The 23,717-nt window shown below is 41.7% G+C and overlaps 1 long non-coding RNA gene across 1 annotated transcript; it reads left to right on the top strand.

Moving 5' to 3' along the window:
- The first annotated feature begins 17,763 nt into the window (after positions 1–17,763).
- LOC143131566 (uncharacterized) lies at positions 17,764–21,509 on the top strand. Its single transcript, XR_012988124.1, has 3 exons — positions 17,764–17,945; positions 18,552–18,681; positions 18,917–21,509. It is a non-coding gene; the product is annotated as an uncharacterized LOC143131566 (long non-coding RNA).
- The last annotated feature ends 2,208 nt before the right edge of the window (positions 21,510–23,717 follow it).

Genomic DNA, 23,717 nt, shown 5'->3' with positions numbered 1-23,717 from the left:
AGTGTGCATCTGGAAGAGGGCCCATGAGCATTACCCAGAGATCCCAAGTCCACTTGACCATGGGTTTCACATAAACACAGATACTGGGAAGCTTGAACCACTATGGTTTGAGGGGGATGTAATCCCAAAAGCTCTCATTGATGTCTTGGCAGAGGAGGACACGGATGAACATGACATGACTGATGAAATCCATACAAATGTGGATGAAGATGAGGAAGAGGATGACGATGATGATAAGTAAGGGATAATGTATAGAACGCCGGTCATTATTGGGAAAATGAGTCCCGACAGGGCGAACCGGACCCGACGCGCAGCGGAGGGGTCTTTTTCCGCCCTGAAGGGACTTATTTTCCCAATAATGACCGGCGTTCTATACTTTATCCCACTTATTACACGGCTACTTGCCAAAACTAAATAATAAACTCCCCACAATATGAATTTAGCCTACATAGCCTAGCCTATGTGTTACCGTTCATCGTGGCATTTGCTGAAATAGTTCGCAACAACAAGCTGAACTTGAATCAAACATTCTTTAGAACACAGCTGATCAATCTTTCACTTTTGAGTGAAGTTCCAGTCCTTGCGTAGGGATATGAAATACCTGAATTAGAAGCACAAACTCCGTTGCCATTGACAGCGGTCATTATTTTTTTTCAGAGGTCATTTCCCAAGAAATAATGACCGCTAGAACTTTGGGAAATCCCATTCTAGTCAATGGAGCGTTATACTTGCCTTGTGAAGAGCCGTGTAATAATGATGATTATTAAATGATGATTGAAAGTTCTTATTCACATTCTACACTACTGCTGTACAATACAAACCATTCCTTACATACATTTCTCATTTGATACATTCCTTTTGTGTGATAGTACCATGTGTTGCATCCTGTTCACAGTCCACCAATAGGTGGTAACATTAGTTATTTTTGATGCTATTCACTTCATACTTTCCTTCATAGCCATTTTCAAGTCAAGGTCAAACACTTTAAAAATATGGTTTATGTGAAATTGATGTTCATAATCCCATATGAAATGGTAATGCCTGAAAGTGTCTAAATGCCGACCAGGAGGCTAGTATTTTCAGATAGGCTACAGTGAATAGCTTTGGACATAGCAGCTGTTGTACTCTAGCTAGAAAGGTCACCTTGGACTTAAATTTAAGCTCATGAACTTGGGTAGTTTTCTATTTACATTTGAGGGACTAATGCATATCATAACAGAGTTGAAAATGATCAAATTTGAGGACAATTTGTCAGGCGGACAAGCATTCTTTGGGCTTTTTGGGTATGTTAAAGATGATATTTGACAGAAGAAAAGCACCAAGCCCTGAAACATTTTTCAGGTTGGTTCCCCTATGTGACAGGGTGATCCATGTAAATTTACAGGGTTCTAGGACCATTTTTGCAGTTGCAGTACCTTAATATTTACAGCTATATAATTTCGCCTGCAGATTTTCCTTAAAAGATGTTTTTTTGGGCCCTGAGACCAAACGGGGCCGAGTTGGGAGTTGTCCCTATGAACTCGTTATGGCCCAGGGTATAGGCTAACAGGAAATCATAGTGAAAAAAACATAGCAAAAAACATCCTGAGGGGTATACGCGGCTCCCGGCCTAATATAGCTTCTATTGCAAAATCATGTCGGTTTATGCTTTACAACATTAGGAAGATCAGACCTTATCTGACACAAGATTCCACACAACTTCTTGTTCAGACCATGGTCATCTCTAAGCTGGACTATTGTAATTCACTATTAGCTGGCTTACCCGCTTGTGTAACAAGATCATTACAGCTGATTCAAAATGCTGGAGCACGCCTGGTCTTCAATCAGCCAAAGAGGACACATGTAACTCCTCTCCTAGTTACTCTCCATTGGCTCCCTATAGTAGCCAGAATTAAATTTAAATCTCTCCCTTTGGCCTATAGGACACTAACTAGATCTGCTCCTAGTTATTTTAATTCAATAATCAGGCCAGGGACTTTACTGGGTAGATGAACGACTGGAGCTATTGCCAGGGACTTTACTGGGTAGATGCACGACTGGAGCTATTGCCAGGGACTTTACTGGGTAGATGCCCGACTTGAGCTATTGCCAGGAACTTTACTGGGTAGATCCACGACTGGAGCTATTGCCAGGGACTTTACTGGGTAGATCCAGGACTGGAGCTATTGCCAGGGACTTTACTGGGTAGATGCACGACTGGAGCTATTGCCAGGGACTTTACTGGGTAGATGCACGACTGGAGCTATTGCCAGGGACTTTACTGGGTAGATCCACGACTGGAGCTATTGCCAGGGACTTTACTGGGTAGATGCACGACTTGAGCTATTGCCAGGGACTTTCCTGGGTAGATGCACGACTTGAGCTATTGCCAGGGACTTTACTGGGTAGATGCACGACTTGAGCTATTGCCGTTACCAAGTGCCCTGCCGTAGCGCTTTGATCTTTTTTTTATTAGTAGCCTATTATTATTGGAATTTTATGAATGGCAAATATCAGTCCTGTTCATCCTGTACACATCTGACTTCTGCTACAACACCGAGTCATGCCACATGCAGAAGTTTTCTGACGATACTGCAATTGTGGGGTGTATCAGGAACAGGCAGGAGGAGGAGTACAGGAGCCTGGTGGAGGACTTTGTGCAATGGTGCAAACTCAACCACCTTCAACTCAACACTTCAAAGACCAAAGAGATGGTGGTGGATTTCCGCAGGTCTAAGCCCACTCTGCTACCAGTCCACATTGATGGGGTCAATGTGGAGGTGGTAAGCACCTACAAGTATCTGGGTCTCCACCTGGACAATAAACTGGACTGGTCAGCCAACACTGATGCACTCTACAAGAAAGGGCAGAGCAGGCTGTACTTCCTGAGGAGGCTGCGGCCCTTCAATAGACCTCTCCAGAATAAGTCCCGCCTCCGTAACTTCCGTATCCATCCAACTTCCGGGCGTGGATTGTCTATGGGAAATAACATGGCGTTTCGAAATATCATACCGGTAAAACATCTGTAGGTAGCGAAGTAGAAAAAAATGGTGGGCAGATTGGCCTACACACTTCTGACATCTAGTTTCCACTGGATTTTTTGATTGTCGGTGCCGTTTAAGTAGTATAGTCTATAGTATACTACTTAAACGGCACAGACAATCAAAAAATCCAGTGGAAACTAGATGGCAGAAGTGTGTAGGCCAATCTGCCCACCAGCTTTTTCTACTTTGTCACCTACAGAGTTTGACAGGTGCTATCTTTCAAAACGCCATGTTATTTCCCATAGACATTTGACGACCGAAGGTTGGATGGATACGGAAGTTAGGAGGTGGGACTTATTCTGGAGAGGTCTATGTGTGCAGCAAGCTCCTCAGGATGTTCTACCAGTCTGTTGTTGCCAGCGTCCTCTTCTATGCAGTGGTATGCTGGGGAGGAAGCACAAAGAAGAAGGATGTGGGGCGAATTGACAGGCTGGTAAGGAAAGCTGGCTCTGTAGTGGGAGCTGAACTGGAGTGCATCACTTCAATATCTGACAAAAGGACCCTGAACAAACTGATCAACATCTTGGACAATGAGTGTCATCCACTCCACAGCACTATTGTTAAGCAGAAGAGCCTGATCAGCTGGAGACTTCGCTCACTGCCTTGCACAACAGACAGACTGAGGAAGTCATTTGTCCCCAGGGCCATTGAACTGTTCAATGCTTCACTTAAGGGAAGAGGAGAGATAGACTTCTCTGCATAGTCTGTCTGCCTCTTCACCCCCTCCATGTTTGGATGCTGTCTGTCCACTAGCCACTTTTTACCACTGTCTTTCTGCCTCACTATTTGCGTGCTATATCAGCACATTAGCACATATGCATAACCCCTCCCTCCATGCCACAGCCGAACTGTGGCCACACTTATACCTTTTCTTAAAATAGTTATATATATATGTAGCCGTATATTTTATGGCTTTGTTTATTTTATATGTTAATGTCAATTTTGTATTTTGTTTATGCGCCCTTGTGGATGTCTTGGAAATAATGGATATGCTGTTATGAGACTGGTTCCGGGGAATGTATCCAGGGGGAAGATAATTAGGGGGAACAAAAAGTTCGAGTCAGAGCAGAGTTAGGAGTGTGCTGGCTGGTTGTACATGTCCCGAAAAAATAAAGCTCCTGGAAGTTAAACTTCACACCTGTAACCCGTCTTCCTTCCACGCCTCAACGAGACTGGATAGTTAATCAGGTAGTACTCTAAAAATTAGGGTTACAGACTGGTGACAGCGGTGTTTTTGGTCGTTATTGAAGACCTTGTTTTTTTTACTGTGTGGGACAGCTAAGTTATGTTACCACGGCTAGCAGCTAGTCAAGTTAAACGGTGAATGCAGTTTTGCATGGATGGACTTTGCTGACACATTTGCTTGGGTTTTGCGAACCGTTTTGCGAACCGTGACGTTTATCGACTGCTAGTTTCGTGTTTCTGACTTGGGCTGATATAAGAACACGGTGGAAACATGAGCTCAGACGAGGATATTGTACTGTTTTCCCCACGGAATGGGGCAAGTACCAGCGAAGGCGCTTCGACTAACGTTACTGCTGGTGGTGATGGCAGTGCTACTAACATTACATCACGAGTGATTCATTATCGGGTCGAACTTCCCCCGTGCTATCATGGTGATGGTAAGGACAAAGAAAGTTTTTCTCTGTGGAAAGCCAGATTAGAGCTAGCAGTGCGGGCTTGCCCTGCATCTCAGCAACAGGATTTAGCCACAATTTTGCCAACTAGGCTAAGTGGTGATGCCTTAGCATACTGGCTATCTTTCCCGCCTGCCACACAGAAAGATTATGGCGCTTTTGTTTTAAGACTGAACGAAGTTTTTGGCGGCAAACAGTTTTTGCAACATTTTCAGACTTTTGTGAATGCTAGGCAGCGCTTGCCTAAGGAGCCGCTTGAAGTTTTTGCTGCAGAGATAACTAGGCTAGTTTTTGAAGCTTTTCCCAATTATGGAGAGCCAGCTAAAGCTATGGAGCGTTTTCGACGTTTTGTTGCTGGACTAGACCCTGTGCTGCAAGTTAAGTGTCACGAGCACGGGGCTACTACCTTGGAAGAAGCCCTGGCTGTAGCGTGTAAGTGGGAGCGAGCGCAAGAGGCTCTTCGTCTAGCAGCACCACAACCACAAGCTGCTGGTTTTGTACCCTCCACAGATGCAGGCACTAATGCCTCACAACCAGTTGCGCACCTCACAGCAATGGTCTCCACCAAAGCAGCAGTCACCTCAGACCAAACGCTTGAAGTCGTGTCAGCCATCAAACAACTGTCGGCTGAGGTCCAGTCTTTGAGGTTGGAGGTGGGTCAATTGAAACAGCGGCGTGCATCTTCACAACCCAACCGTGATGAGGTCCTCAGGCTGCGGCAGCGATCTCCAGAGTGGTCCCATCGCCCACAGGAGGGAGCTGCCTCACGCTCCTCTCCACATGCATCACCGCAGAGGTACCTGCATTCTGCTAGATCATCGCAGCGGAGCTTCTCACCGGATGGATATGCCGGGCGCAGATATTCACCAGAGAGGGGACATCGCTACTCGAGTTCACCCCAGTCTTCACCAAACCACTACAACGGCCGATTCTTCTCTAGTGGCCGTGACAGCTACTACAGTCGTCGGAGGCCATCACCACATCGTCCTGCACAGCAGGAGGCGTCTAGGTACTCCAGTGGGTCATCATATCGCAGAGCACACAGCCCGCCAGGTGCCAGAGATCGACGAACACCATCCTATGAACGCCACCATGTCAGCTTCAACGTGGACGATTGCGAGGTGCAGGGAAACGCATGGTAGCAGGCACTATGGCCCAAGTGTCTGCTGTCGGTGAGAATGGGCCCAAACAACAAACTGAACTGGTAACTCGTAGTAGCCCTACACCATTTGTGTTTGCTGTCATTGAGAACACTGCCACTGAAGTCTTTTTAGATACAGGTTCAGAAATCTCATTGATTAGTGAATCTTTAAGAATGTCTATTCCCTCTCTAATGAGGAAGCCTATACAGAAGTCTTACATCCTTGCTAAATCTGTTACTGGTGAATATCTCGACACTTTAGGTATGCTTGTTATTTCTATCAGACTAGGTGAGGAGGTTTTCAATCACAATGTCCATGTTGTCAGAAATTCATCTCAATCCGCCATATTAGGTTGGGACTTTCTTAGCAAACACCATGCCATAATCAACCTGAGAGAGAATAACCTATGCTTGTGGGATTGGTCTGTACCACTTTTATGTTCAGCACAAAAGGCCCCACTGAAATGTAGTGCTATTACGTTAGGTTCATTCACGGTACCTGCCATGTCAGAAATGAATGTGCTAGCTAAGATACAGCCCACCACAGGGGAACCAGAGCTTTTGTGTAACTACACTGGGGTTTTAGAACCTGATACTCATACATTACCAGGTCTTTTTGCAGCACGCACAGTTACTTCAGTTAAGAAGGGGGTGGCCTGGATACGTGTTATGAATCCAACCCAAGATGCCTGTTATGTACCAGTTAGCACCAGACTGGGGGACCTTCATTCTTTAGTTCAACAGAAGGGGGAGGAGTTTTCTTTGATTGATGCCACAGTAGCTCAGGTGCAGACTCAGTCAGAACCACATACATCCCCATTACCTGTCAACCTCAATCACGCAGCTCTGAACAGTGAGCAGAGAGAGCAGTTAGAGGGTCTGCTCAGACAATACTCTGACGTGTTTAGTTCTCATGAGCATGACTTTGGGCGTACTAGTTGGGTACGTCATAGTATTCGCACTGGCGAAGCCTCACCCATAAGGCAAAGAGCTTATCGAACCTCTGTCCACTTAAGAACTGAAATCGACCGGCAAGTCGAACAGCTCCTTTCACAAGATGTTATTGAAGAAAGTTGTAGCCCTTGGGCTTCGCCGGTTGTGTTAGTTAAAAAGAAAGATGGCACTTACCGTTTTTGCATAGATTTCAGGAAGTTGAATGCAGTTACGGTCAAAGACTCCTACCCGTTACCACGTCCTGCTGATGCCCTTGATAGCTTGTCTGGGGCGTGTTGGTTTAGTAGCATTGATTTAGTGAGCGGATATTGGCAAGTGGAGTTGAATGAACAGGACAAGGAGAAAACTGCATTTAACACCGGCAGTGCCTTGTATCAGTTTAAGGTCATGCCCATGGGTCTTACGAATGCTCCCCCAACATTCCAAAGACTCATGGAGTTAGTTCTTCGGGGATTACACTGGAAAGTGTGTCTCATTTATTTGGATGATGTCCTGGTATTTAGCCGGACATTCTCTGAGCATTTGAGTAGCCTGGAAGAAGTTTTCAAACGGTTCCGTTCCGCTGGTCTCAAATTAAACCCGCGCAAATGTTATCTGGGGTGTAAGGAAGTCTCCTTCTTGGGACATGTGGTGTCCAGTCAGGGTCTTCAACCAGATGGTAAAAACCTTGACAAAGTGCGTAGCTGGCCGACTCCACGGACTGCCACAGAGGTGCGAGCATTTGTAGGGTTGTGCTCGTACTATAGGCGGTTTGTTAAACATTTCTCAGTCATAGCTGCCCCACTTCATGCTCTAACTCAAAAGGGGGCTGTGTTTCATTGGTCCTCTTTGTGTGATGATGCATTTCAATCTCTTAAGCATGCTTTGACCAATCCCCCTATTGTGGCTCATCCTGTATTCACACAACCGTTCTTGCTTTATACTGATGCGTCACAGGAGTGTATAGGGGCTGTATTGGCCCAGAGGCAGGATAGGAGAGAGCGTGTGATTGCATATGCAAGTCACACACTGACACCAACGGAAAGGAAATGGTCGACTTACGACCGAGAGTTATGGGCCATAGTTTGGTCAGTGCGTCATTTTAAACATTTCCTGTCAGGCACAGGTTTCACCATTATCACAGATCATAAACCACTTTTAAATTTGAGGAAGGCCCCGGTGGATAACGACCCCACGGGCCGCCGCGCACGCTGGTTGCTTGAGTTAGATGTCTATGATTTTGCTGTCATACATCGGGAAGGAAAGCAGCATGCAAACGCTGATTCAATGTCGAGAAGGCCTAGTTCCCCTGAGATGGTTGCCAAGGCTGTTCAGTGTGTCATTTCTACTGGTACGTCACAGCCCACAATTCCCTCCATGGGTGAACAGCAGAGCAGCCTGTCCCCTAGCATATCTGACACACAGCTTACATTGTCTATTGATACGGAAGAGTTGCAGGCCCAACAGCAGGCAGACGCCTGTCTTCGTACTGCCTTGTCTTGGCTGGAGGAAGGTAAACATAGGCCATCGTTGGGTCAGCTTAAGCAGTCTCCTCCTGCACTGCGGAAGCTGTGGCATGAATTTCCTAAATTACTGGTTTACGATGGCATTCTTTGTCGTGCAGTCAGACCATCTCCACACTCACTCCACTCTTATCAGGTTGTACTTCCAGAAGCCCTTGTTCCCACAGCTCTAAAATGGCTGCATGGTGATACATTTTGTGGACACTTAGGTGCCGAACGTACCCTGTTGAGAGCGAGACAAGTCTGTTATTGGCCGTACATGTCAAGAGATATTTACAAATTTTGCACTGAATGTTTGCCTTGTCAGTCTCGCAGCTCTCCCACACCACAGGAAAGGGCACCATTGCAGTCCATTCATGCAGAACGGCCTTTCCAGAGAATTGCGGCTGATATAACAGAGCTTCCTGTGACTTCGCAGGGGAACAGATACATTTTAGCTGTGGTAGATTATTTTACCCGCTTTGCAAATTTATATCCTCTGAAGGATCAGCGAGCGCCTACGGTTGCTCAGTGCATTTTTGAGCAGTATATCCGCCAACATGGGGTACCAGAGTCAATACATACTGACCAGGGAAGGCAGTTTGAGTCAGACTTAGTCAAACATCTGTGTGCATCCTTAGGTATTGAAAAGACTCGGACATCACCATATCATGCACAATCTGACGGTATGGTTGAGAGACTAAACAGGACCCTGAAAGACCAGCTGGCTAAGTACATTTACCAAAGTGGGGGTGAGTGGGATCGATACCTACCTCAGGTGGAACTAGCTTACAACTCTAGCGTGCACTCAAGCACAGGTTACTCTCCATTTTTCCTTGCTCATGGTAGAGAACCACTTCTTCCTGTTCATGTCTCTTTAAACTGGAACCCTGTTCTGTCAGCGTCAACCCCTGGTACACCTGCGGCTTACGCACGGGAACTTTGCACACGCCTTTCACAAGTCTTTAGTGATGCCACGGATAGGTCTATTGCTGCTAAATTGAGGCAGAAAGGGCAGTATGACAAAAGGGTTTCTTTTCATCCGCATGAAGAGGGGGATTTAGTTCTATTGGATGACCCTGCTCAAAAACACAACAAATTAGCTCCTAGATGGAAGGGCCCTTATAAGATCCTGAAGCGTTTGGACAAAGAGAACAGTCTAGGGGTAACCTATGAAATTACAGACCCCAAGAACCCCCAGTCTCGTAGGTGGGTGGTGCACCATAACCGTCTTAAGCCATTTAATGGTTCTCTTTTAGACCCAACTACTTCTCAACCATCGGAGCCACATGTTGATAGTTTTAGGGCAAATATATCTTCCTCTAGCCTAACTGCATTAGCCGGGTCTCTGCCATTTCAGCCACCTCTTCCACCATATGTGACTGGTCAGTCCGTTGCTCCGGCTGGGGTAACAGGGGGTGAGTCACTTATCCAACAAGGGCCTCCTGCCTCTGCCCTGTCTAGTCCTTACTCTACTCCCCCATCCAGCCCCTCTAAATCTCCACATAATGTTACTAGTAAGGTTCCCTCCTTTGCTCCCAATGCTCCACTTAAAACTACCCGTAGTGGAAGGGTGGTTAAGCCACCTGGTAGGTTTGGGATGTAGTGGAAAGGTATACACACACACATCACAGACACGTATGTTTCCCATGGATACATTTTTATTTTATTTGATATTTTGGGTTTTCCCTTTTCTTAAGTGGTTGGTTCAAAACAAAAATGTACTGTATGATACGTGTACATGCAATTGCCGGGCGAATGAGCCCATGTGTTAGTTGATAATACTGTTCCTGATTGGTATATTGTCACATCTTGTGTTTATCGTATATTGTTGGATAATGTAATACTTTTGGATTGTGTCTTTATTTGAAACGGGGACGTTTCTTCTGGTAGCAGGGGAAGACTGTAGCCGTATATTTTATGGCTTTGTTTATTTTATATGTTAATGTCAATTTTGTATTTTGTTTATGCGCCCTTGTGGATGTCTTGGAAATAATGGATATGCTGTTATGAGACTGGTTCCGGGGAATGTATCCAGGGGGAAGATAATTAGGGGGAACAAAAAGTTCGAGTCAGAGCAGAGTTAGGAGTGTGCTGGCTGGTTGTACATGTCCCGAAAAAATAAAGCTCCTGGAAGTTAAACTTCACACCTGTAACCCGTCTTCCTTCCACGCCTCAACGAGACTGGATAGTTAATCAGGTAGTACTCTAAAAATTAGGGTTACATATAGATATATAGACTTTATTCTTGCACTGTTGGACTTACTCATTTGCAGGGTGCGATTTGTAGGGGGGGATGGTGAGGATTTCCCCCCCTCTGGTTTTCCTATCCCTACCTCTGCTAAATTATTTTTATCGTCGGGGGGGACAACATTTATCCCCCTCTGCCCCTCATATTGATTAATGCTACTTCATATAAGTAAAGCGCTGTAACGTGAGAACAGTCTAGTAGGCTAGCCTACATAATAATCTGACATCAGAAACGCACCGTCACCGTCAGCACTGATGCTGCTGACAGTGGCTGCGTGATAAACTTAATTTGGCCTTGATCGTGCAGGACATTTCAGAATGTCAAGTGTGTAATCCATCATAAATGGCTAGGTTCAATGGAAAAGTTAGCTGGACAAATGAAAGAAAACGAGAAGGATTCAGTGAAGCATAATAATGTTTTAGAACCTTCAAAATTAGAAAACTGATGCAACTGAGATGGAGGACAACTGCACGTAGAGTAGAACGTAGGCATATTGTCCGAAGGAACTTACATTAAATGAGGAGATATTTGCTGAATGTCACAAAAAGTGTTACAGAAATTGCTTGGCATTGCTTAATCAGGGTTGCCAACTCTCACGCATCTGGCGTGACACTCACGCTTTCAGCACCAATCTCACGCTCTCACGCACACTCAAGAAATGTCACGCCAAATCCATTCTTTTTTTTTTTGCAATCCGTTCATTTTTTGTTGATGACTAGACTAGCCCACAGCATTGTTTCTAAATGACAGGATACGAGTTTAAGGCATACATATGTCTAGACCAACAGCAGGTAGGTCTAATATCCGCCTACAACGTTCTCAGCGCAGTTTTCTCTGGTTGTTGATTCGCTGACTAGGGTATTTTAATCCGGTCCGCGACACCTTCACGGAACACGCTGCTATTTAGACATGAGGCAGACCGACATAAAGTGTGGCCGCCCATTCTTCTCTAGGAACTACTCGCGAAGTAGCCTCACAGACATCACATTAAATAACTTTTTCTCATCTTTTATAAGGTGCTATAGCCGCTATTTGCTGCGATAAACGGTTCGCGAGAAAAATAAATAAACTTTCAAGAAATAATCATATTAGGCTACTATAGCTCTGCGCTCATTTCAATTCCTATAGGAGGGATATCTCACAAACTTTTCGTTCCACACATGACAAACCGTAAACCAGAATAAACAGCAGACCTTACCGAACACAAAGTAATGCAATCCCCTGTACAATAAGCCGTTCCAGAGTAATCCGGTTTTGAAATGGTAGCAAATTTCTATATGGTCTCCAATTTTGGGCTTTAAGTGTCTTAAAACTGAGCTGTGCTATACATATGTGTAAATATTAAAATCAGAGGATATATAGCTCATGGCTAAGAGTTTGTCGATGTAGCCATAATGATTTGTTTTCACAAAATGCTAAGCATGCATGTATTTAAGTGTCTTAAAAAAGTGTGCTTATATTGGTCAATGCATAATTTCATAACAGGCCAAATAGAAAAGAAATGTTAAATGTTAAATATACTGTAGCCTAGACATAATATTAAAATCAGATGATGTAGGATAGTATAGAGTTAGAAGTTGGATGGCTCCAGAACTCACACCAGTGGATTGGGTCTTAAAGGAGCCACACCACTTTTATGACACTATAGCTGTTCTGTTGACCTTTAGATTTGTTGCTACTGGGCATGAAGGGCAGGCCAATTATGAGTTCTGTCCAACATTGATGGTAGGTTTAGAAGAAAAGTGAGCACATTTTAATCATATTGCAATACCAATAACCGTAATCATTTTGGTCATGATTTTTCATCAAATGTTCATTCTGTATCTCTAGTGGCTGGTAGACTTTGGAATCCACCAGCCACAATGGTAGGTGGAAAAAATATTTTAGGCTATTTCCATCCCTGATACATTCGTACACTCATACACACATTCATAAGTCTCAATCTGTCCATTTCTTTCCACAAAACTCGCCAGAAGTAATCATTTAAGGGGTTATTTTTCATTTTTTTTCTACTGAGCTACTACCTTTTTCAGGTGGGCAGGGGGGCCCTTTTCATGTCTGTGCCCAGGGGCCCAGTGGCTCATAATCCTTCCATGCCACGGGGTTAAAACACTGGTCTTGTTTTCAAGTGCAATCAATAATTTAGTTGTACATTTTTTAAGAAACTTAAATCAGGGATTATACTGTACATAGCAAAAAAGTCAGGGGACAGACATTTTTAAAATTAGGTTTAGGAAAAAATGTAACGCACACGCACTATGACTTCACAAAATCTCACTCCAGCCAATCACCCAAAGTTGGCAACCCTGGCTTAATCAATGGCTCTCTACCGGCACACCTGTAGTTTGCGGAGGACGAACGAGAAAGCACTCGTTTGATAAATCAGCCAGTAGTAGACAAATAACTTTTAGAAATAATCTGTACTGCAAAAACGAATGTTGGTGGGTATTTAAACTATCTAGCGGGTGTTTTAACAGCTGCAAGAAATAGAAGCTTCATGGTCTTTATGTTCTGGTTCGTAAATTATTTTCATAAAACTTCAAGTTGCCCTATAACTTTACTCTCCAAACTCTTCAATGCACTGTAGGCAATTAACTGACAGTATGATAGGCTATTTATTTTCTGTATGCTACAATAAACACATTTATTTTTTCAACTTTTGCAATATTACGCACTTGGCTACTGAATGCAAATCAGCAGGAAAGGGAATGCACGTAGCCTACGCAGCGTGTAGCGCAAGGCTATTTGGTTAACAACTAACACTGTTAGCCAATTCACTAACTTAAGACTTCAGTGCCATCATATACAACGTTTTTTTACACAACAAATACAGAAAGGATGGAGGCAGCAAAAGTAGAGAAGTCATTTCAGATGGGGCAAGAACAAGGTGAATTTGTATGCTTGTCAAAACGTAGTCAGGAGGAGCTGATCATCATACCAAGCACACTCGCTGTTTAAAGTCATACACCACGGTAAACTAAAACTAAAATGTTACAAAGGTGGCAAAAATAATATAGGGTATTATTAGCCATGACATTACTAGGCTATGAATCGTTCGTTCATTTTTTTTTGGGGGGGGGGGGGGGGTTTACAAACTTATTCAAAATCATCCCCCCCTCTGGTTTTTACACAAATCGCACCCTGCTCATTTGCACTATCACCATGACCACTATCACCATTACACTATCACCATGACTCACACTCACACAGAGCACCTTACCTTACCTTACTATGCACAGAGAATCACAGGCTCAGTCCCTGCCTCAGTCATTGCAAGCGCCTCTTGATTGATTAATCACCACTATGTGGATACTGTTTTTAGAATTAATTTAGATTAAGTGTTAGTATAATTTGTATTTTAGTATATTTAGTATATTCTTTATCTTCTACTGTCCTTATTGCTTAGTTGTGTTTTTTATATTATATACTTTTAATTACTTTTTCTGCTGTTAGTGAATGTGTGTGTGTTGTCTGTATGCTACTGAGACCTTGAATTTCCCCTGGGGATCAATAAAGTATCTATCTATCTATCTATCAATGTGATAACCTCATAGAAGGACTATAATATGCTGAACAGTAAAGTGAATCTGACCTGATTCTGTCACTGTTTTAGCCTTTATACAGCTAAGAGTTACTGTCATTCGTGATTTCTGTATGATGCAAACCTCCCAAGCTTTATGCAGAGTCTGTGTGTACATCCAAGCTGCCATATAGATATGAAACAGGTCATATTGAGGTGAGGAGATAAAGGTATGGGTTTGCCGGTACAGTGTCCTTGTTGGTGCTATGGAGATGGAGCAACTCTGGACGGGTCATGGCAGTATGTGAAATTCTTGAATGTCAAATGAAAATAGAATGTAAAACAGAATTAACAAAGGAACGTGTTGGAGAGGTCCAGTGTTCTGACCCATATCACCAAATGGAAACATTTGATCTCTGATTTTGCCTGTATCAAGATTAAAACTCTTAAAAGAGGATGGGTTCATCAATGCCCCTGTAACTAATGAAATAGCCTACATACAGTACACTACTGATCAAAAGTTTTGGGACACTTAGACATTTTATTGTTTTCTATGAGTGATTGAATGGGAATTATTGCTAAATCTAACTATAGTAATTTGCGAGACTATAAATTGTGATAACTAATAATTGTGCTATTCAACAGCCTTTGTCAAAGAATCTTCCATATGCACCAGAGAGAAACCAGGAAGGATATCTCTCAATGTCTCCAAACTAATGAACTATTGGTAGTGAAAGGGTATACAGATATGACATGCATACACAGAGATAAACCCAATAACATAATAACATTTCTGAACCAATAACGTAATAACTTTTTGCCAATAATGTAATAAAGCATGACATAATAACTTGCCAATAATGACATTTCGTTTTAAAAAAACTTTTGGACTATAATGTAATGAGTTATTATGTTATTGGCTGGTTATTATATTATTGCTGGTTATTATGTTATTGGCTGGTTATTATATTATTGCTGGTTATTATGTTATTGGCTGGTTATCACGCTATTGGCTGGGTGTGTGTGTGTGTGTAATGTATTCATATACTAATATCACTCTATTTATTGGATGTCACACTTCTATGGACCACTTACCTTTACTATTGTCTCTTTTAAATACCTGCTTTAAGACCTGACTACACACTCAAACACACCTACACACACTCTCATTACCTCTACCAGTAGATGTCCTACGCACACTCTCATTACCTCTACCAGTAGATGTCCTACGCACACTCTCATTACCTCTACCAGTAGATGTCCCACGCACACTCTCATTACCTCTACCAGTAGATGTCCTTAACTTTCTCAAAAGGCTACATGACTGAGCAGAAGCCGGGCTTTCATCCATCAGTTGTTCTTACTAAATAATTATTTAATATGTGTGGTGAGACCGCTGTTACGTCCAGCAACCTTCTAGAGCTTCATAACACTAATGGAGTGGTCGTTCTCTTTGTCCAGTTCCAAACTCAGTCGTTCTCTGTGTCCAGTTCCAAACTCAGTCGTTCTCTGTGTCCAATTCCAAACTCCGTCGTTCTCTATGTCCAGTTCCAAACTCTGCAAGTGTCCCTCGTGTACCAATTGGGATGACTTGGTGTGGATAGTTCACTGAAATAAAAGGGAGACTCGATTGAATGTCATACCTAGACTGACATACTGTATCTATAGATTGAGAGATAAATCAGTAATTCTTGATAAGATTTCTGATGGTAGGTAATGAGCTCCAGGCTGATTGCCAGCATCCCCTACCATGTCAGCTATGGGCTTAGTAGCCATAGTCTGATCTGGTGGTGTCACTAAGAGACTGTGGATGGCAGTGCTTTTCCATGCAAGTTTTCGGATTATGGGAGTTTTGGAACTGAAAATGGCCAATCACTTGGTCAGTAGTCAATGAGTTACTAGATTACGCCCACCAGCATTCAGAAATACATCCCACCCTCCTGCGATACAGCCATTCAGCACAGGTTTTTTGGAACTTTAAATCGCGTGGCGGTGACATCAAGCATCAGACAGAGATCCACATTCAGCATCAGACAGAGATCCACATTCAGCATCAGACAGAGATCCACATTCAGCATCAGACAGAGATCTGCGTTGGGGATTCATTTTAAGAGACACTCTGAATCTGAACCCTGTTATGTCTGGTGTCAGCCTATTTGTGCATTTATGGGGGGGGGGGGGGTTAGAAGAGGGGTTTAGTAGATTAAGTGGCAAGGGCTGCATAAGAAAGGTGGGGGAGGATTGGGGGGGGGCACCATCAAGGAGCACCCAAGAGCAACAGGGGCAAGGAAAAACTCCCTTACTAAGGAAGAAACCTTGGGCAGATCCACGGCTCAAGGGGCTAACCCAACTGCCAGGGGTCTTGGTGTGTGTGTTGGGGGGATGACAAGGGAGATGGGATAGTGTGCTGTGCATGTGGGGAGAGGGCAGTGTGCAATATGTGTGTTGGAGAAGCTTCCTCATGAGACAATGTGCTGTGTACACTGCAAAAACTGCTTATCTAACAAAATCTAACCAAGTGTTATTAATCTTATATCAAGATAGAAAAAACTAGTTGGTATTGTTTTCAGTATAAAAAGACTTACCTATACTAGCGTTTTCTTGTGAAATCATTTGACTTAATTAAAAAAAAAAAAAGACTTTTTTTAAGACATCTCATCTTGAAAACAAGCAAATTTGTCTGCCAGTGCGTTAAGCAAATTTGTCCAAATACAAGCAAATTTGTCTTGATAAGACTCCTTAAAATAAGTTAAAGTCTTCTTAAATTAAGTCAAAATGATCTTTTGAGAGGGCGCTAGGTAAGTCTTTTTATGCTAAAAACAATACCAAATAGATTTTTTAATCTTAATATAAGATCAATAACACTTGGTTAGAATTCATTTTTTGCAGTGTATTGGGGGGGGTTTAATTAACAATAACATTAAGTGTTATTCGGCTTTTGCCATAACAAGTTTGGGTTAGAGTTAGGGTTCATGTGTCATCATGACAGTGTCATGTGTTCATGACAGTGTCATGTCACTTCTACTGTATGTAGGCTAGATACCTTCAGGTAAAGTGTTTCCAAAGACACAGTAGTGAAGGGAAGTGCCAGGGAAGAGTGACACTTTATATCCCAGAAATAGAGTGATATTTGTATACTATTACATGATCAACTCCAGATATTACACTATTATTTGCATTATTTTTTACCAAGCCAATAACGTAAGAACGTATTACATAATTGGCAAAACGTTATGTTAAGTTAAGTTACGCTATTGGTTCAGAACTTTTATTAGGCTATTGGCAAGTTATTACATTACAGGCAGAGGTGGGCACAAATACATCAAAAAACTATTTTGTTACAAAATATGAAAACTGGCTCATAAAATGTAACAAAATAAAATACAAAATACTGATGTGAAAAATGTATTTAATTAAAATACAAGTAATTAGTCATTTGAAAATACAAAAATACCCACACAATAATCATGGTATGCCATCTTTGAAAAGAAACCAAAAGGTATATTATTGAAAATGTATCCCCAAGAGACAAGAAATACATTGTGGCTCCTAAAATCTAACACTTGTGTAAACTTGCATTAACCTTGTTTCCTTTACTTTCAGCAACAAATGTGTGCATCTTAATGATTTGAGTAAAGTAACAGTTACTTCCATGTTGAAAAAAGCATGTTACTTCATAATAAGACTGAGGTCAACTTGTCTGAGACAAGTAACCTCAACAGTGACAAATTTCTACCATTAGGAGGCGCCCTTGCGCGTATTTCTGCAGGGAAGAAGAAGAAGAAGAAGTGGGAGCATGCAAGGAAGACGTTAACGTTACTGTGCTGGAGTGATTTGAATTTTCGCCCTCTCAGTTTGCTCTTCCGAAGAGTCGTTGTTGAAAGCATTCAGAAGATAAAAAATAAACATCAGACCTTTTCCTTTCGGAAGACTTTGTGGTAAGCTGTAAGGATATACATGTTGGTGAACTGTTTTTATTTTGCCCAGGCATGTTTTTGGTTCGAAGGAGCTAACATTAGATCGATGGCCCCCCTTCCCCCCACCACACCACAGATGTTTTGCATTAACAGTTGGATAAATGAATGTGTAACTTTAACTACTAGTAAATTACTGTCCAATTCAAAGTTGGCAGCTAATTTAGAATTTTAAAGCAGGAGGTAGTGAATACAGAATCAAAGTTAAGGTTAGCAGGTTAGAAGATGGTAGTGTAAGCATGCAGTGGAAATGTAAGCATTGCATTTTTTCGGCAGACAAAAGAGGTCAGTTATTTAAGCATTATCGTCTAAGACATGGCGGGTATTCGGCAACAACCAATACCTTGTCTTCATATGGATTGTTTGCACTTTTCAGTCATATGGGGAGCCCTGCACTGAAGCAGATTTTTTCACACATGTGCGTAGTCATTTGAAATGAACATTCCATGCCCATATGAAGGCTGTGATTTTCATACTAGTGTGTATTCAACATTTAAAGGAGAAGTTCGGTATGATATTGATCGATCTAAAGTGTGTTGAAACATGATACCTTGAACTTTTGTCTCATAGCTCATCTCGGCTTGTCCCCTGCACTCCGAAATCTGGCGCTATTAGCCGATGCTACCAACAGGTTTCCGATGGGGGTGCCTCGGGCATCGGCCTAGCCATGCAAATAAATCACTGGTTTACACCATTTACGGTAAGTGGTAAGTTTCCATGGATGTAATACAATGCTGAAAATTGCTTGTATGTTTCTAAATCTTTTGTATCATTTCATGCTGATGACATCCTCAGGAGATCAACACAAAGCTTGGATTACTTGCAGCAGCATTACCGTTAATTTATTTTATATTTCAGCAAGGTACAGTTTGGACGCTAATAACTAATTAGTCATATATTTAACTGTTGTCTTTGTGTTTCTATTTGTTTTACAGGTTACTGATGGTGAGGATGTGTGGGCACAAGTCTCCTTTGGGCTGTTGACGGTCATTGATGATGACACACTGGTTGATCCAACTCTTATCCACCTGGAGCCAGTGTCTACAGCCATCATCATTGAGGGGAGGCTGGTAATGGATGGTCTCAAAAGTTTGCCTGAGGCCCTCTGCATCTTGTTTGGGTTATCATATGCCTTACACCTTGATTACCCCAAGTCAATGAAAAATACATTGAATTTCATTCAAAAGGTGATGCTTGGTTTGGGTCAGAACAAGCTACCACCAAAATGGCAAAGTCTTAAAAATCTTCTGCTGAGATGTTTTCTATTTTTTGAGCTTATATGGTTCTAAACTGAAAGGAGAATTCTGGTGTGATATTGACCTAAAGTGTGTCTCAAAGTGTGTCTCATAGCTCATTTCGGCTTGTCCCCTGCACTCCGAAATCTGGCGCTAGCTAACCGATGCTACCAACAGCTTTTTCAATGGGGGTGCCTCAGCATCGGTCTAGCCAAGCAAATAAATCACTGTTTTACACCATTTACGATGCTCAAAGTATCTCCACACTTAATTGGTAAACTTAATTCTGTGGAAATGCATGGATTCCAGTTGCTGCTACTGGAAGCAACTGGAATACATGCATTTCCACGGAATTATTTTTGGAATCTGATCCCTTATCATACCTGTTCATTCGTACTCGTCGCTCGACTTATCGTGACTAAATTCAAGATGGCTGCGAACGGTAAACTTCCTTAAGGTACTGTCTGTATAAATCGTCTTGTAAATAAACTACCAGTGCTTTTTCCAAGTTCTCAATGTCTCGTTTTAAATGTCAGGGCCCTCGGAAGTCTACCAATGAAGTGTGGAGATATTTTGAGCCTCGTACATGCTGTGAAACAGTGATTTATTTGCATGGCTAGGCCGATGCCGAGGCAACCCCATTGAAAAAGCTGTTGGTAGCATCGGCTAACTAGTGCCAGATTTCGGAGTGCAGGGGACAAGCCGAGATGAGCTATGAGACATACGTTCATATTCTGCATCATGTTTCAACACACTTTAGGTCAATATCATACCGGAATTCCCCTTTAAGTCTGTGGTGGTAAGTCATTTACAATTTGGCCCTATAAATTGGTGGCCCGATTAAGTTTTAAGAGATGTTTAAAGGGATATTCCACCATTTTAGGAATTACACTCATTTTTTCCATTTCCCCTTGAGTTAAACGATTGATTTTTACCTTTCTCCAGTTCATCCAGCCGTTCTCCGAGTCTGGAGATACTAGTTTTAGCTCCATCCTAGCATAGATCATTGAATCTGACTAGACCATTAGCTTATCACGTTTAAAAGTGACTAAGATTTCCAGGAATTTTCCTATTTAAAACTTGTCTCCTTTCAAGTTAGAAAGTGTAATAAGACCAACGGAAAATTAAACGTGCCGATTTTCTAGGCTGATTTGACATGGAACTATACTCTCATTCCAGCGTAATAATCAAGGAACACCATGGGCACAGCAGCACAATGATATCATGCAGCACCTGAAAATAGTCACTGTAGGCTAACTTCCAGCAACAAAGTTGAGCTGCAGCAGACGAATCGGTTAGTGACTGGATTATTACGCCTGAATGAGAGTATAGTTCCATGTCAAATCAGCCTAGAAAATCTCTACATTTGATTTTCCATTGGTCTTATTACACTTTCTTACTTGAAAGGAGACAAGTTTTAAATAGGAAAATTACCGGGAATCTTAGTCACTTTTAAACGTGATGCTAGCAGGCGAGATGCTAATGGACTAATTCGATTCAATGATCTATGCTAGGCTGGAGCTAAAAGTGGTATCGCCAGTCTCAGAGAACGGCTGGATGAACTGGAGAAAGGTAAAAATCAATTGTTTAACTCAAGGAGAGGTGGAAAATGAGTGTAATTCTCCAAATGGTGGAATATCCCTTTAAGAAGACAGTATTTTTCATGTATTGTGTTAATTTACGTTAGACTACTGTGTTGATTTTTATATGGTACAGGCTACTGAGATACTTAAAGATTTTTATAAAATGTTCAAGGAGAAAAAAGGAAGATGTAGGTTGTTGCTACAGCTAAATTGTGCCATTTAAGACATTTTAAGATGTTTTTTTTTTATTAAAACAACACAATTTTGTTGTTTTTACAAGAATAATAAATAATTCAAAGCCGTATTTGTACCTGATGCAGTTGTAAATGTCATTATTTTAGAATAGAGCCTATTTTTATTCAAACTTGTGTATATGAGTAATATTTACTTGCTAAATTGAAGGCAATCGGTTTCCATGGTTTCACCAAGTAAGATTAACTTGCTGTTCAAGTAACTGTTACTACATATTCCAGATATGAGGAATTGGTTGATTAGTTACCTCAACTTCAGAACATGAGTTTTATGAATGAAAACTAAAGTACACTTCACTTGCAATACCTAGGTAGGTTAAAGAGGAATTTGCTGTAGTGTTAATACACTACACTAAGGAATTGCTTGTAAGCTCAGTTTTAGAATCCCAGTCCACTTTAGTCTGATTTTTCAAGGCAATCGGTTTCCATGGTTTTTTTAAGTAAGGTTTACTTATTGGATTTTACAAGTAGATTTGGTAAAAAAAAATTAATCAGCGCCCCATATCAATGTAAACGATGATTGAACTGACAAGAAGCAGACTTGACAGTGGAATCAACTGTAACATAGCAAACTACCCACCTTCATTTCCGTAACCAATGAATGTAGTACGACAAATTGGTCGGCCTCTTTTTAAACTGAACTGCATTTCTCTTTTTGTGCTATAAATGCATGCCTATTGCTTACATACATGACTGGCAACATTGGGGACAAACAGAATAACATCCTGTAAGAGCAACAGGGGCAAGGAAAAACTCCCTTACTAAGGAAGAAACCTTGGGCAGATCCACGGCTCAAGGGGCTAACCCAACTGCCAGGGGTCTTGGTGTGTGTGTTGGGGGGATGACAAGGGAGATGGGATAGTGTGCTGTGCATGTGGGGAGAGGGCAGTGTGCAATATGTGTGTTAGAGAAGCTTCCTCATGAGACAATGTGCTGTGTACACTGCAAAAACTGCTTATCTAACAAAATCGGGGGACAAACAGAATAACATCCTGTAAGGTGTCCCGATACAGAATTAATTAACTTGGTGGAGAAAACTCTTTTCGCATCGGGGAGGTCTTTGCGTCTGTCTCCTCCATTATTTCTGCATACCTCGGTGGATGTTATCCCTGGCATAAATCCTCATGTCAGATTAAGTGGTTTTAATACTGTCCTGCAGTGAGAATGAACCTCCACTATTAGGTACTCAAGGTCATGGAGTCAAAGGTCTTCATATTGGGTCCATGTCCTAATATTCTCCCTCAGTATCTTATCTATATCGTTTTCAATTTTTAGTCTTGTAGTACTTGACGACTTGACAATTCAAATTCATAAAGTTACTTTGTACGTTTTTTCAACTTTCAATGTTCTAAGGGGATGATGAAACAGAAAAGACAGATATAATGCTTTTAAGTTGTCTACAGGGTGACATAAAATGGCGGCACAAACAAAAATTTGGGTTTACAACCCATGTTGACCATTTTGGCTCCCTCAGTGGACTTTTTGTAAAAGAGAAAAGTTGGATCTAACACAATGTGGCACACTACAGCAAGAAAAAGGAAAAATGGATTTACATTTTGTGCTGTCCTTCCAAAAGGGTAATGAAATTAGAATTTTTATGAACAAATCGCTACTTGGGTCAAGTTTAGAGCTGAATATAGGGAATTGCCCAAAGGATGTCATCGGGCACCCACCCTATTCCTATAGAGTAACCCTAGGCAACAAGAAACAGCAAAGAAAAAATAAACTTTAACCGACAAAACCAGATTCATCAAGATTCTCGCCTTTGGCTCCCGGACTATGATAAGCATATTGTCATGGTTATAAGTAGTACTATATCTTGAAATACTCTAAATACAATGCCTCAAAGTATTTTGTTACAAACTACATTAGATTTGTTCCCAACCTGCAAAATACTAATTACAAAATACGCTAAAGTAATTAAATACGTATTTAAAATACATATAATTAAAATACTGTCTGATTACAGGCTTTATTACATCAAAACAGCCAACATTATTACTTTATTGACCGTTGTTATGTTATTGGCTGCTACAGGGTGCTACACAAGTGTCAAGGCCAACTGCAACGGCGGCTCGAGTTCACACAGAGGTTCCCCTTTCTGTGACTGGTTTTTACTGCCTTAGATGAGATAGTGTCAGTGATGTGGAACAGCTCAGAGGTGGAAATATCATATTGAAACGATAACAAGGATTGTAAAATTAACAGAATGAGCTCTTTAAAAGAAAAGGGGGATATTGTAAAACAATTTAGGAAAAAAAAACGTTAAAAGAAAAAACTCAAAACAAATATTATTATTATTGTGCCATGTCATGGTAGTTTTGCTTTGGTCAAATTATACAAATTGAGATGATATAGTCAAGACAAAAGTGGGAGCTGGAGCGCTACAGGTATCCCTTGTATCCTCTGGTGCTCTTGGATGGGTTAAAAGATTCCAGGTCCAGGCACTCGGTAGGATGCAAAATTTTTTTAACATTTATTATTTAGGGCTAATCCATTAAAAAACACCAACGCGTGTCGGCTCACTGGCCTTCATCAGGGTGTCATTTCTGTCAAGCAGGTCAATAATCAAAGATAACAGGGCAGTTGGGAAAATCCAACTGAGAAACTAGCAATGACATCATTCCAAATGATTATTCTTCACAAACAAAGAACTCCACATCAAAA

Source organism: Alosa pseudoharengus, unplaced genomic scaffold (assembly GCF_046254945.1).
Source record: "Alosa pseudoharengus isolate Yale_2024_CS ecotype anadromous, Long Island Sound unplaced genomic scaffold, YU_APseudo_1.1 YU_APseudo_1.1_scf_18, whole genome shotgun sequence".
NCBI lineage: Eukaryota > Metazoa > Chordata > Actinopteri > Clupeiformes > Clupeidae > Alosa > Alosa pseudoharengus.
This window is presented reverse-complemented; position numbering and strand designations above follow the sequence as displayed.